This window comes from Neophocaena asiaeorientalis, unplaced genomic scaffold (assembly GCF_003031525.2).
Source record: "Neophocaena asiaeorientalis asiaeorientalis breed wild unplaced genomic scaffold, Neophocaena_asiaeorientalis_V1.1 scaffold337, whole genome shotgun sequence".
Classification (NCBI taxonomy): domain Eukaryota; kingdom Metazoa; phylum Chordata; class Mammalia; order Artiodactyla; family Phocoenidae; genus Neophocaena; species Neophocaena asiaeorientalis.
The window spans coordinates 584549-597510 of NW_020175054.1; the positions used below are offsets into that span (position 1 = coordinate 584549).

A 12962-nucleotide genomic window follows, 5' to 3' on the forward strand; every position below is an offset into this window, starting at 1 on the left:
GGGGGTGGGTGGAGCAGAAGGGGGTCTTCAGTTCAGGGGAGAGCAGGTCCTGGAAGGGCCCGTGTGCCCTGTGCTCAGCAGCCACACCCCTCTGCCCTCTCCCCTGGGCGGGCTGGCCCTCAGGATCTGGGGAACAAGGAGGCTCCTGGGGTCAGCTACTTCTTCCCGCTGCTCTGTCCTGTCCTGCTCTAGCTTGAAGTCCGGGAGGTGCCCCACTGCTGCCCAAGAGAGAGGCTCGAGACTTCCGGGCACAGGATGCCTGATTCCTGCACCTGATTCGGCCACTCCGACCGCTCTCTGGCCTCAGACCAGACCCTGTTTCAGCCCTTTCCAACGGGGGCCTCTGTGAGAGTGGCTGCGGGCCTCCCGCGGGTTTGCAGAGCCCGGTGCGTCAGCGGCCCACGGCTCTCCATGTCTCCCCCGGCAGGCCTCTCCTCCCCCTCAGTTCTCCTCATTCTCTCTCTGGGAGGACCCTCTGGCAGAGTGAGCCATCCCCGTTTTACAGAAGAATAGACAAATTCAGGCTTGCTGAAAGTTATCCTTAGCTGGCCAAAGCCCAGGCCTCCCAGGCTCAGGCCAGGGCTGCTTCAAGTTCACCTGGATACCTCCTTCACCCCTGCAGGGAGAAACTAGCTGAGGGATGTGGTCCAGGGGCAGCTGGGGCTCAGCACCCACCAGGAGCACTCCACCAGTCGGCCCCTGGCTTTTCAGCTGGGGTTGTGTGCACGTGTGTGCGACTGATGTGTGTGCCTGCGTGTGTGCTGAGTACCTGGGAAGCCCTGAGGATGCTCACTGCAGCCAATTCTCTCCCTCAAGGTGGTTTCAGAGCCTTGCTGTGCCCTGGTCTAGAACAGCAATCATGTGGGAAATCTCAGTTTCTATTTATACATGGAGATGTTAGGAAAGACGGTGAGCCCAGGAGCATGTGTGCTGGCATTGGAATTGATTGGGGACTGGTAATTAATCTGTTTAGACCTTAATTAATTCTTCAGTTCTTTCTTATTTGTGGACTGTCACGCTTAATTGTGTTCAGGAGTTCGAGCTCCGAGCAGGCCCTCCATTAATTGATGCGTGGTTGCTGTGAGGTGGAAGTTAATGGTTTGGGGAGCTGGGCAAACAGTGTAATTAAAGGTCAATCGAGGAAGCATCGGAAAAATACCCCTGCCCCCAGGTCCAGCCACCAGTCTCCATGAGCGGAGTCCATTCCAGGGGAGGCAAGCTCCACAAACAGCCTTCTCGTGAGGCCTTGAGGTGGGAGCTGGAGGAGTGGCAGGCAGGATGGAGTGGCAGGTCCCAGGTGCCATGATGGGGCACCAGGGAGAGGCACAGACTTATCTTGTGAGGCATGGACAGGGTGGGGGCTATGAGCTGGAGCTGAGGGCACGGCTGGGTACCCAGGCCTGTCTGTGCATGTGGCGGTGAGGGCCGGACAGGAAGCTCTGAAGGTTGCCCCCAGGCTGCCTGGCTGGATCCACGTGCAGCAGAGGGCAAGCCATGTGTGTGCTAATAAAGAGCCCCATCTGGGCCTGAGCTCCCGGCAGGGGAGGCCTGAGCTTCAGCACCGCTGGCCAACTCCTTGCACAGGGAATAACCTTCCTTCATGGACCGGAAACGGCAGCCTCATCATCCCTTTGTGGGAAGTGACTTCACCCTGCGCTGTTGGCAGCAGTCCCTTATGTTAAATGTCACAGCTCACTTCATCGCCATGATGGAGTCTCTGTGTCCAGAAGTGAGTCTGCTCCTCGGGGTGTCTGGGCAGTCTTTGGGAGAGGTCTTCTGCTCGTTCACACCAGTGTGCCCCACCTCTGCCCCCATCTCCACGCTTCCCTTCACACCCAGGCCATGGGTCTTCCTGGCATTGATTCCCTCTTCACTTTACCACTCTTCCCCTGGTGCTCAATCCACCCTGCTTTCTTCACCCGGGAGGTGGCCCCGGCAGTGTGCCTGAGCCTCAAGGGTCAGTCCCCAGGCCTCACCTCCTCCACCCTTCATCCCTGTGGTTGGAAGACAGCAGAGTGCACCTGTGTCCGCTGTGTCCTGGGCCTCGTGATTTATGCTCCTTCTGTCCAGGTCAGTGGTACTTAATGTGGCATCCACGGCGCTTAGGCCATCCTGGAGGCCCTCAAGCCGCTTCCTGGACCTGGCCTGGCTCTTGCTCATAGCCCATCACACTATGGTCGTATGGTCAACGTTGTGACCTCCCTCCTGCCCTCTCGCTGGGCCCCAGGCCTTTGCACAAGGCCCTGCTTGATTGGAGTGCCCGCTCTTCCCCACTACCTCAGTTCCACACTCTGCCTTCTCTTGGCTGCCAGGCCTTTGTTTCTCACTTCAGACATCACCTCCTCCAGGAAGCCCTCCCTGGTAGCCCCAATCAGGATTAGACCACAGCACCCTGTGTGCCTATGTCTACCCTGGAACTACCCATTTTGTCTCCAAGTCTCCCTCCCTCATCAGATTCTGAACTCCCCAAGACAGGGACTAGACCTCATTCATCACCAACCCCCAACCCCCCCTCTGTGCTTGCCACCCAATGTTCAGTGTGGGTTTGTTCAGTGAACAAATGAATGCTTTAGTAGAAATGGTTTGAAATTGGGCGTCCCGTAGTAAAACCCTACCCTGATGGCACTGGTGACCACATTCTGTGGCTGCTTGGACATTTATTCTGGTATTTTTTTTAATTGTTCTTTGAATGTTCTGTTTTCTTATACAAGTTTTCACTATCACTGTCATTCACTCAGTCAGCAGGCCTAGGGTGGATGACCAGGTCATCCTGGGCACATTCTTCAGCCTTTCTGGGTTGGATCTGGAAGGGTAGGCTGGACTGGGTGCCAGAATCAGGGGCAGCCCGAGAACTGGCCTGGGGCCCCGGTGTGTGTCAGGCTCCAGGTGGACAGGGCCAGTGGGACCAAGTCAACCAGAGGGAAGTCTTCAGGGGTGTGTCCTAGGGCTCTGCCTTCAGTCTCGTCCCCTTCAGTTATTTTACAACTGCCTTGGTCAGAGGAGGCCTACGGGTCAGACTCAAGGAACAGGGGTAGCAACCTGGTAGTGATTATGAATTCACAGGCAAGAGTACCAGGATCCAAAAAGATCTCACAAGGTTTGATGTAAGGCTTGCTGTTCAAAAAATGCGGCTGCAGAAGTATAGAGGTGCTGAGACCTGATTTGACCAGAGTACTTAGGATAACGATCCAGAGATTGTGTGGGCTGTATGCTCGGAATAGGTCTGCCGTGTGGTGTGTGGCTCTGAGGCTCCCTCTGACCTCAGCTGCATTATTAAATATAGAGTGGCCAGAACAAAGGAGTCTGTTTAGTTCTGGATCCCACACATCCAGACTAGCACTGATAAGTGGAGCCAAACAAGAGTACCAGGATCTTCTGAAAAATGACCGTCTGTGAATGGAATGAGCTGCCTGACCCCTGGGTTAGGGAAGTGTCTGAGTAGTAGCCTGGTCCAAAAATCTGAGAAGGGCACTTATGTGTGAGCAACTCACCTGTTCTGGGCAGCTTGCCCAGGACCTGGCATATACATAGTAGGTGCTCAGAGAATGCTTACTGAATGAATGGCCTTCCAATTCAGATATCTTATAATTCCTGAAATACAGAAGGCAGAGAAGTCCAGAGTCAGAGGAGGTAGAGAAGCACGAGGCAGGGGAGGAGGGGTTATAAATGTGGAAGGAGCAGGCCTGGTTGGGGTGGGCCAGGCCTGCTGGGGAAAGGGGAGGGGAAAGGGCATGTTGGGGCCTTGAATACCAGCTGAGAGTTGGAGCTTTAGCTTATGATTAATGGGGGACCATTGAAGAATCTCCAGCTAGGGAGTAGCTGTGATAAAAGGGTGCTTTTCAGAAGGTGAATGTGTTAGCAGGAATCTTTTATTCGGAGATCCCTAACTTCAGAGTCAGCCTATACCTAAATCTACAGGCTGATTTTTCAATCCAGAAATTCCCAGTCCTGAGTTTGTGACACTTCAGTATAGGTTGTGAAACTCCCCCCAAATTCTCAAGCTATTTGAAAGAAAATCTGTGCCATATAGCACTGCCTCTCAGGCAGAATGGTGGAGAACATCATGAAATCAAGGAAATATTAAGGTGTACATCCCCATCTGATAACCGTCACGTCCCTAAAGACAGAGGGGCTATATAGTCTGGTGCGATTCGAGTGTGTGTGTGTTTGTGTGTGTGTGTGTGTGTGTGTGTCTGTAAGGTGATGATGTACATACATGTCAGCTTGTAAATACATAGACTGTGTCTGGCAGGGACATGAGAATCTGGCTAGAGTGGTTGCCTCAGGGAAGGGGAGTGAAACTAAATTGGAAGGAGACTTTTTTTTTTAATAAATTTATTTATTTTATTTATTTATTTTTGGCTGCATTGGGTCTTCGTTGCTGCGCGTGGGCTTTCTCTAGTTGCAGTGAGCGGGGCTACGCTTTGTTGCAGTGCGTGGACTTCTCATTGCTGTGGCTTCTTCTGTTGCAAAGCACGGGCTCCAGGTGCGCGGGCTTCAGTAGTTGTGGCTCGCGGGCTCTAGAGCGCAGGCTCAGTAGTTGTGGTGCATGGGCTTAGTTGCTCAGAGGCATGTGGGATCTTCCTGGACCAGGGCTCAAACCCGTTTCCCCTGCATTAGGCAGGCAGATTCTTAACCCCTGCGCCACCAGGGAAGCCCAATCCTAACCTTACTTTTTATTATTTACCCTTTTATGTGATTTGGATTGTTTATCGATGTACTTGTTACCTACAAAATAAAAGAGAGGGAGGAAGTGGAGTCTGGAGAACTTTGTTCAATGTCAACCTGGAGGCAAGGTGGGAGCTCAGGTCTCCTGGGGTCCACTAGAGTGTTTTTGTTTTTGTTTTAATAAAAATCATTCTATTTTTTTTCTGATAATACATGATTGTGATATAAGTTAAACAATCGCCCTCCTCTCCCCAGAGATTAGTTTGGTATATAATCCTCCAAATTCAAATAAACATCTAAAAGTATAGAAATCTCTGCCTAGTTATTGTATCTATCTATAATATAAATATGCCTATATAAATATATATCTAATACAAATGAGATCATACTGTGTATACTGTTTGTAAATCACTTTTTAAGCTCACAGTAAATTTTGGATGTCTTTCCATGACAGTCATAAAATCCCAACTTATCCTTTTAACAGCCACAGTAACTCATTCTGTGGCTGTTTTCTAAAGATTATGAAATATTATTTCAAACACATGGAATATTATAGAAAATAGAGAATAAATTATTAGATGTACCCAAAGCCTTCTTTGCCCTCTGCCTTTTTGATTCTGGTTTCCTCCTTCTCTCTTGAGGAAGGCTGTTGACTTGCATCTTCCCCATTTGTGTTTTTATATTGTATATTATGTGTATATACCATAAACCAGAAATTGTACTGTTTGTGTGTTAAGTTTACATTAACTGTGTTGTGTTGTGCATATCCTTTTAAAACTTGTTCGTCATTGTAGTTTTGAGATTTATGTGTGTTAATACATATGCATTCATCTCAGCTGCTGTAGGCTGCGTGAGTCTTCCACAGACTAACTGGGGACATCTAGGTTGTTTCCAGTTTCTCACTATTATACGTAGTACTGCACCAGACAGCCTTATACACATGTCCATGTGCACATGAATAGGAGCTTCTCCAGGCCAGAGGTTTTCAAACAACCACCTGGGGAGCTTTAAAAAGAAATGCAGACATCTGGGTCCTACCTCAGATGTGGTTCCAGTTGTACAGCCAGTGTTGAGAATCAACAGTCTAGGGTCTGTACCTAGAAGTGGAGTGACCATGTCAATTGGAATGTCCATCTCTACCTTTACCAAATGAGGATACTGGCTTTTACTCTGCCTGCAAGGTTTGGATTTTTGTTTCCCTACATCCTCTTCAACATTTGGTATTATCAATCTTTAAAAAATTTTTGTCTATCTGAAATGGTTCTTTTCTCCTTTTAATTGGCATTTTCCAGTTCCCAGTATGGTTGAGAATCTTTTCTTAACTTTGTTGGGCATTTGGGTTTCCAAATAGAAGAGAGAGAGAGAGAATAGATTCCTTTTCATACCATCCACAAAAACAAATTCCAGATAGATTGAAGACCTAAATGTGTAAAGTAAAATGTCAAAGCTTCTAGAAGGAAATATAGATGAACACTGGAGTAGAAACATAGAGTTTCTTTTTTTAAATTATTTATTTATTTAGGCTGCGCCGGGTCTTAACTGTGGCATGTGGAATCTTCACTGCGGCAGGCAGGATCTTTAGTTGCAGCATGTGGACTTCTTAGTGCGGCATGTGGACTCTTATTTGTGGCATACCAGGGATCGAATCCAGGCCTCCTGCACTGGCAGTACAGAGTCTTACCCACTGGACCACCAGGGAAGTCCCGGGATAGATGACAAAAAAAGTATATACCAGAGAGGAAAGGATTGCTTATTTGATAATATATGTATATTAAACTGTATGACAGAAGACACCACCAACAGTGAGAAAACAAGCCACACGCTATTTGTAAACCATTAAACCAATAAGGATTAGTCTCCAAAACATATAAAGAACTCCTGCAGATTGATTTTTTTTCTTAGATTCAAATATCAGTCTTTGACTATTAATAAGTTCATGTTCATTGATTTTTAGAATATTTTAAAATATTTCTTTTATGAATTTTTACTTGAATATTTTTTGGTGAGTTTGATCACTGTATCTTTTTCTTTAATTTTTGTTCTATATTGGAGTATAGTTGATTGACAATGTTGTGTTAGTTTCAGGTGTACAGCATAGTGATTCAGTTATACATATACATGTATCTATTCTATTTCAAGTTCTTTTCCCATTTAGGTTATTACAGAATATTGAACAGAGTTCCCTGTGTTATACAGTAGGTCCTTGTTGGTTATCTATTTAATTTTTTAATTTAATTTTATTTTTTAACATCTTTATTGGAGTATAATTGCTTTACAATGGTGTTGGTTATCTATTTTAAATATAGCAGTGTATACATGTCAACTCCAAACTCCCAATCTATCCCTTCCCCCATCCTTCCCCCCGGTAACCATAAGTTCGTTCTCTAAGTCTGTTGATCACTATATCTTTTTCTTAATAATTGTTAAAACTCTTTATGCATTTTATGATTGTTTTTGGCTGAAAGTAACAGAAACCCTCAACTCAAACTGGCTTAAATAATAAAGCCTCTCTTATTACTTTACAGAGGTCAAGTCTCCAGTGAGGCATCCAGGGCCATTCCTTCCATCTCTATGCTCTGCCAGGGGCTTCATCTTCAGGCTTGCTCCCTTCATGGTTGTAAGATGGCAGCCTCAATTCCAAACATCAGATCAAAACCCACCACTGCCCAGAGGAGAGGAGGCTCTGCCTGCCACCTCTGCTTAAGTGGGAGGAGACTTTTCCCAGAAGTCCTGCAGACATCCCTCACTGGCTAGGATCAGTTACATGTCCCTTCCTAAATCAATCACTGGCAAGGGAGGGGTTATTATAGTTAGTTTAGACTAATCTTTTGGGGGTAGAATAGCTATTGGGAGTCAGTCACCATGACCCTCCATAGATTAATATTTGTAGCCCTTTGTCATATATAATAAATATATTTTTAAAGCTTCCCATTTCTTATAATATTGTTCATAAATAGGTATCAAATGCCATGTTTCTCAATTCTAAGATACCTCAGTTATGAGGCATTAATGTAATAACCTTTCAGAAGAGGAGAGGACTATATTTCACATTCATTTGAAGGAATAAACAAATGTTCACTACACATTCACTCCAAGTCACTTTTTTCAATACCACAGATTCTGAATCTCAGCCTTTTTCACATTTTACAATTCTCTTTTGGACATTGATTGTTAAACACAGCATCATGGCCATCACTGCTTTTCGTAATCTCTGCCTATAATCTTGACTGTTTTAGCCCCTTTTAAATTGACAGTATAATTTCAAAACATATGAAAGATTATTGGTATTATTTTCATTTCCTACTTCGTTATACTTGTGGTTTCATTTTATTCTTTACTTGAAGGAAAAAAATATTCTTGAAGCTAATCAGCTTCTTCAGGAAGTTTCTGAAACAGATGCCTAAGTGTAGGACCCATGAATAGGTCACACCAACCCCTCCTGGCTTTAAAATTTTTATGATCTACTTCAAGAAGATTGGCATTTTCTTTTCAACTTTTAGACAAGTAAAGCATGGTTACATTCTCATTGTAAAAATGCAAACAGTATAGAAAAATGTAGGGTAAAAAAGTGGAAGTTCTTCAATAACCCCTAATTCCCAAATTTGGTTCTCTTCCCCAAGAAGATTACTCGGTGAGGTGTGACCCTTCTAGAACATTACCCAAGGATTTATGCACACACGTGTGTGTACCGGTTGTGGGGTTTTACATTCAGTAAATCATCCTGTACATACTCAATAACTTTGTTCACATAAGTTTGTTTTGGCGATCTTCCCACGTGAGTTCCCTAATGGTGGACATTTAGGTTGTTTCTAATTATTTGCTGTTACAAACAGTGCTATAATTAACATCCTTGTAAATGTCTCTTTGTGCATATGGGCAAGCATTTCTTTAGGGTAGCTATCTATGGTTTGGCAATTTCTGCTGCCTTTAATTGCATTGCCTGGTATCTGGCAGACGATCTTCTGCATGTACAATAACTTTTCGTGTCCATGCTCCATTATAGTGTAAGTTTTAAAAAGATGTTTTAGGCAACAATTAGGAATCTAAGTTTAAGTTCAAATTCTGTGTGGATTGCTGTGGGCAGCTGAGGTGACAGTTGCATGAACAGATACCTCTACACGTGGCTAAGTTCACCCATGCACAGAGAGCTGTGATGAAGAGCAGGTAAGGTCCCCCTGCAACATGCATTGTAAGGCACATGGTGATTTTTATAATGTTAAAATATGCGTAAATGCCTCTTAGAGCAGATGAGTTATGGTATTTGGTTTTCCCAGATGAATAGCCCATTGCTCCACCCCGTATTTAAATGGCCCTTACCCTGCAAGTCGATACAACTGCATTAACACAAATTCATTTCCCCTACAGCTGGGGGTGTTTCTGGACTATTAACTCCATTGATCTATGCCTTTGTTCCGGTGCTAGTTCAAGGGGTAAGCTCCCCTGTAGTCATATTTTTGAGAACTTACTTGCACACTTGTCTTTCTATCTACTGCTCTTTCTTCCCCCCCACACTTTACTTTTCACACAGGTGCTTCATTAGCTCTTCACAATCTGCATGATTTTGCATCATGATGTGTCTGATGAGAACATCTGCAGCAGGCAAGAGCATATTTTCCTGAGGCCTTGACACTGAGTTTGCCATCAGCATGAAGCAATCTCTGTCTCTCTCTTTCTCTCCCTCTCTCCTTCTCTCTCTCTCTCTCTCTCTCTCATCCACTGACCTCTCCTAGCATCACTGCTCCAACATCAGTTATGCTTGAGTCTTGAACTCAATCTGAGTTGAAAATGTGCCAGCTTTCTTAACATTATCACTAACAGACTGCTTAATTAACCTGCTGATATTGTCAATACTGGATCTTGCTGGTGTGCTAGAAAGGAGACCCGTAGCCCATGTTTGGTCTCTCTCTCTCTTTTCATTTACTTAGTCTCTCAGTGTCTGTGTCTCTGGAGTTGGACTGTCCAGGAGTGAGATGAGAAGGACCTGGGAGGGTTTGAAAGCAATACAGCGGAACTGAAAGTTCTGGAAGAGATCATGGAAATGAAATCACTAAAACAGGCTGGCATTCTCATTGCTCAATGGCAGGGATGGCTAGCAACCGATGCATACAGCAAGTGCTTAATAAATGGATAACCACTGTACACAGTCAACAGAAGAGATTGCTCGGCATGTGTTGTCTATGTAAGCAGTTAGAACTGTGGGTGTTCCAAGGGAGGAGCCTGGGGTTGTCATCTTCTGAGGTGGCTTTCAGCGTTTTCTCTTTCTTTCCAGCTAGGGAGTTCAGATGAGATGGGACATTGTCATCCCCAAAAGCATCCAGGAGGGGAGGGAGGCTGGGTTTTCACTTCCTTTCATGCTTTGTCTTTCATCTCAAGTGGTTTTGTGTTTTGTTTTGTTTTGTTTTTGCGGTACGCAGGCCTCTCACTGTTGTGGCCTCTCCCATTGCGGAGCACAGGCTCTGGACGCGCAGGCTCAGCGGCCATGGCTCACAGGCCCAGCCGCTCCGCGGCATGTGGGATCTTCCCAGACCGGGGCACGAACCCGTGTCCCCTGCATCGGCAGGCGGACTCTCAACCACTGTGCCACCAGGGAAGCCCCCTGTTCTGTGTTTGAACCAAAGGCCTGCTCTGTCCTTCTGAGGCCACATCACACATTCGGAAATTTCAGAGAGCAGGCGAGATGCCACCATGAGCCTGGGGCAGCTCCATCACCTCGAAAACCATGCTCTCTCCTGTCTTTGTCTCCATCACATACACACACACACACACACACACACACACACACAGAGTCAGGCTAGATATGTCTCAGCCACCCCTGGCTTCCCTCTACCTGGAGATCCTGTAAGCTCAGACAGCACCCAGAGATCCCGTGGAGACACTAAATGCAGCCCCTCCTTTTACCCTTGGGAAGCTGGGCAGGGTGTGGGGTTTGCAGAGTCAGCTATTGGCTCCTGGCTTTAAGCAGTTGCTCCTCCCCTGGACTACATTCCTGTGGCCTTGCCTTTCCTGGAATGGTGGTGGTGGTGGTGGAAAGGATTCTCAGAGGGCAGAGATTGATGCCTTTCAGGGCAGAAAACCCCAATATTCTCTCCAAAGAGAGACTAATATTGGGTCTCCTGGGTGCTGAGGGCCTGGCCGTCCCAGGGGTGCGATCGGTGTAGTACATTCCTGCCACCACTAGAGGGCGAGTCACTAACACCCAGGCCAGGTGCCCCTTCCCAAGGCCACTCTGGGGGCCCTGGGGCTGTCAAGAGCTCACCTCTGAGGGCGGGGAGGGGGAGGTGCAGAGTCAGGACTGGAACCTAAGCCCAGCTGGCCTGAAACCCAGGCTCCCATTCTCTCTTCCTTTACCTCAGATTCACCTTCCTAACTGTCAGTCTGTACGTGTGTTAAGACAAGGGTTTTTCAACGTCAGCACTACTGACACGTTGGGCTGGAAAATTCTTTGTTCTGAGGGCTGTCCTGTGCATTGTAGGATGTTTAGTCGTCTTTGGTCTCTAGAGATCACACTAGATGCCAGTAGCAGCCCCCCGTCCCTCAGGTTGTGATCATCAAAAACGTCTCCAAATATTGCCAAATGTCTCATAAAGATGGCCCCGGTTGAGAGCCCCTGTGTAAGACAGGAGAGCACGCCTGCTGTGGAGACAGGAGGAACTGATGCCGAAAAGGTCTGTGCATGGTTCCCACTGCTCCTGTGTGTCGTGTGGAAACACGAGCTACTCAGAGATGGCATATGTGCTGTAAATACATTTCGAAACTGTATTTGGTCTCCTGCTTTTCTTCTCCAAAGACTGCAGAGTATCTCAGTCTTCCTCTCTGTTTATTCCACCTCCCCACTTGACTGAAACAGGAGATTGAGGCTCAGAGACCCCCAGGGCCTCAAGCCACCCCTCACCTGCAGAATCCTGTCCCCCAGCTGCAAGCGCCCTGGACCGCTCTGCTCCCCAGTGTTGGCTTGGGTACCAGGAGCATCTGTGGTCCTCCTCCACCTGCCCACTAGGCCCTGCCGCCCTCCAGCTCCCCAAACCCTGGTGTCCCCCCGCCCCACTGGAGGGAGTGGGGAAGCAGCAGGTGTTGATGCTAATCAGCGTTCACAGCCCAGAACTGCAGTCGCTCCCAGGCTCACACACTCCCCAAAATTAAACACTCATTATACAAAATTAATTGACATTAATTAGCAAAAATTAAAACTTTAAACACAGCAAGGCGCTTTTGGGGGAGGAGTGGAGCAGGCAGGCTCCAAATTTGTCACCCCCCGAACTCCCCACCCTTCCACCACCCCCAAGTCCCCCCACTTCCATCCTGGAACAGGGCCGGAGGAGTTCAGGCGAGGTCAGCACCCACACCCGGCCCTGAGCCCAGGGCCAGCCACGCGGATCCCAGGGGGGAGGAGCTGAAAGAGGCTCCCTGTGCCAGTCACCAGCTAATGGGTGGCCGCCCAAACTCTGACACAAAGTGCTGAACTAAGGAGCCAGGAGCCCTCCCCTCAGCCCAGGTCCCCGTGATCTCAGCTGACATGGGGAGGCATGGCCAAAGGAGGAAATCCAAGCACGTGGAGCAGGAACGTAGAAGGTATGCCTTTAGCCGTGCCTGACCCCCACCACACCCTGCCCCAAACCCTTCCATCTCCTGGGTACCCGAAGGATGAGGCACTGTAGCCTTTCAGCTCTGTCCCGCTTTGTTGTGTGACCTCAGATAAGTCACTCCCCATCTCTGAGCCTCAATTTTCCATCCATATGATGAGGGGGCGGTGCCGGGTTAGCACTGAGGTGCCTGCCTGCTCTGGCACCTGTTGTCGGGGAAGCAAATCTCTGGGAACTTGATTCATTCTGAGGAGCGAGGGGCTAAACGTGGGGGGCTGGAATTCAAGAGGATGCCCGGAAAGGCAGCCCAAGGGACTGAGGTGCTGATGGTGGAGCATCAGGCACCAGTGTGGGCGATGCGTCTTCAAGCCCGAGAGCCCTCCCAGGTGGGCATCCACTTCGCCTGCCCGTGGGGCCTGCGCCCGAGGACAGGAAAGCAGCGTCCTTGATCATTGGCCACTCTCTAAGCCCTGAATAGTTTCCCTTTCCTTCCTAACACTGGTTATTTTCCACCTTTGCTCTCCAGGTTCCCAAGGGCCCCCAAATCCTTCACCAGGCTGATAGGCAGCAGAACCACACCTTCGCCCACTGAACAGACGTGGCATTTATTCAAAACCTTTGTTGCTTGGTGCGGGTGGAGCCCAATGATCTCCTGCGCAGGGTAGAATGCCATCCACCCCCCTCACGCCGGCTCCCTGCCACCCTCTCTCTCCA

At 47.9% G+C, this 12962-nt stretch overlaps 1 protein-coding gene across 4 annotated transcripts in view; it reads left to right on the forward strand.

Moving 5' to 3' along the window:
* SFXN5 (sideroflexin 5) overlaps positions 1–12962 on the forward strand; it is a 119812-nt gene that overhangs the window by 76123 nt on the left and 30727 nt on the right. The window lies entirely within an intron of this gene.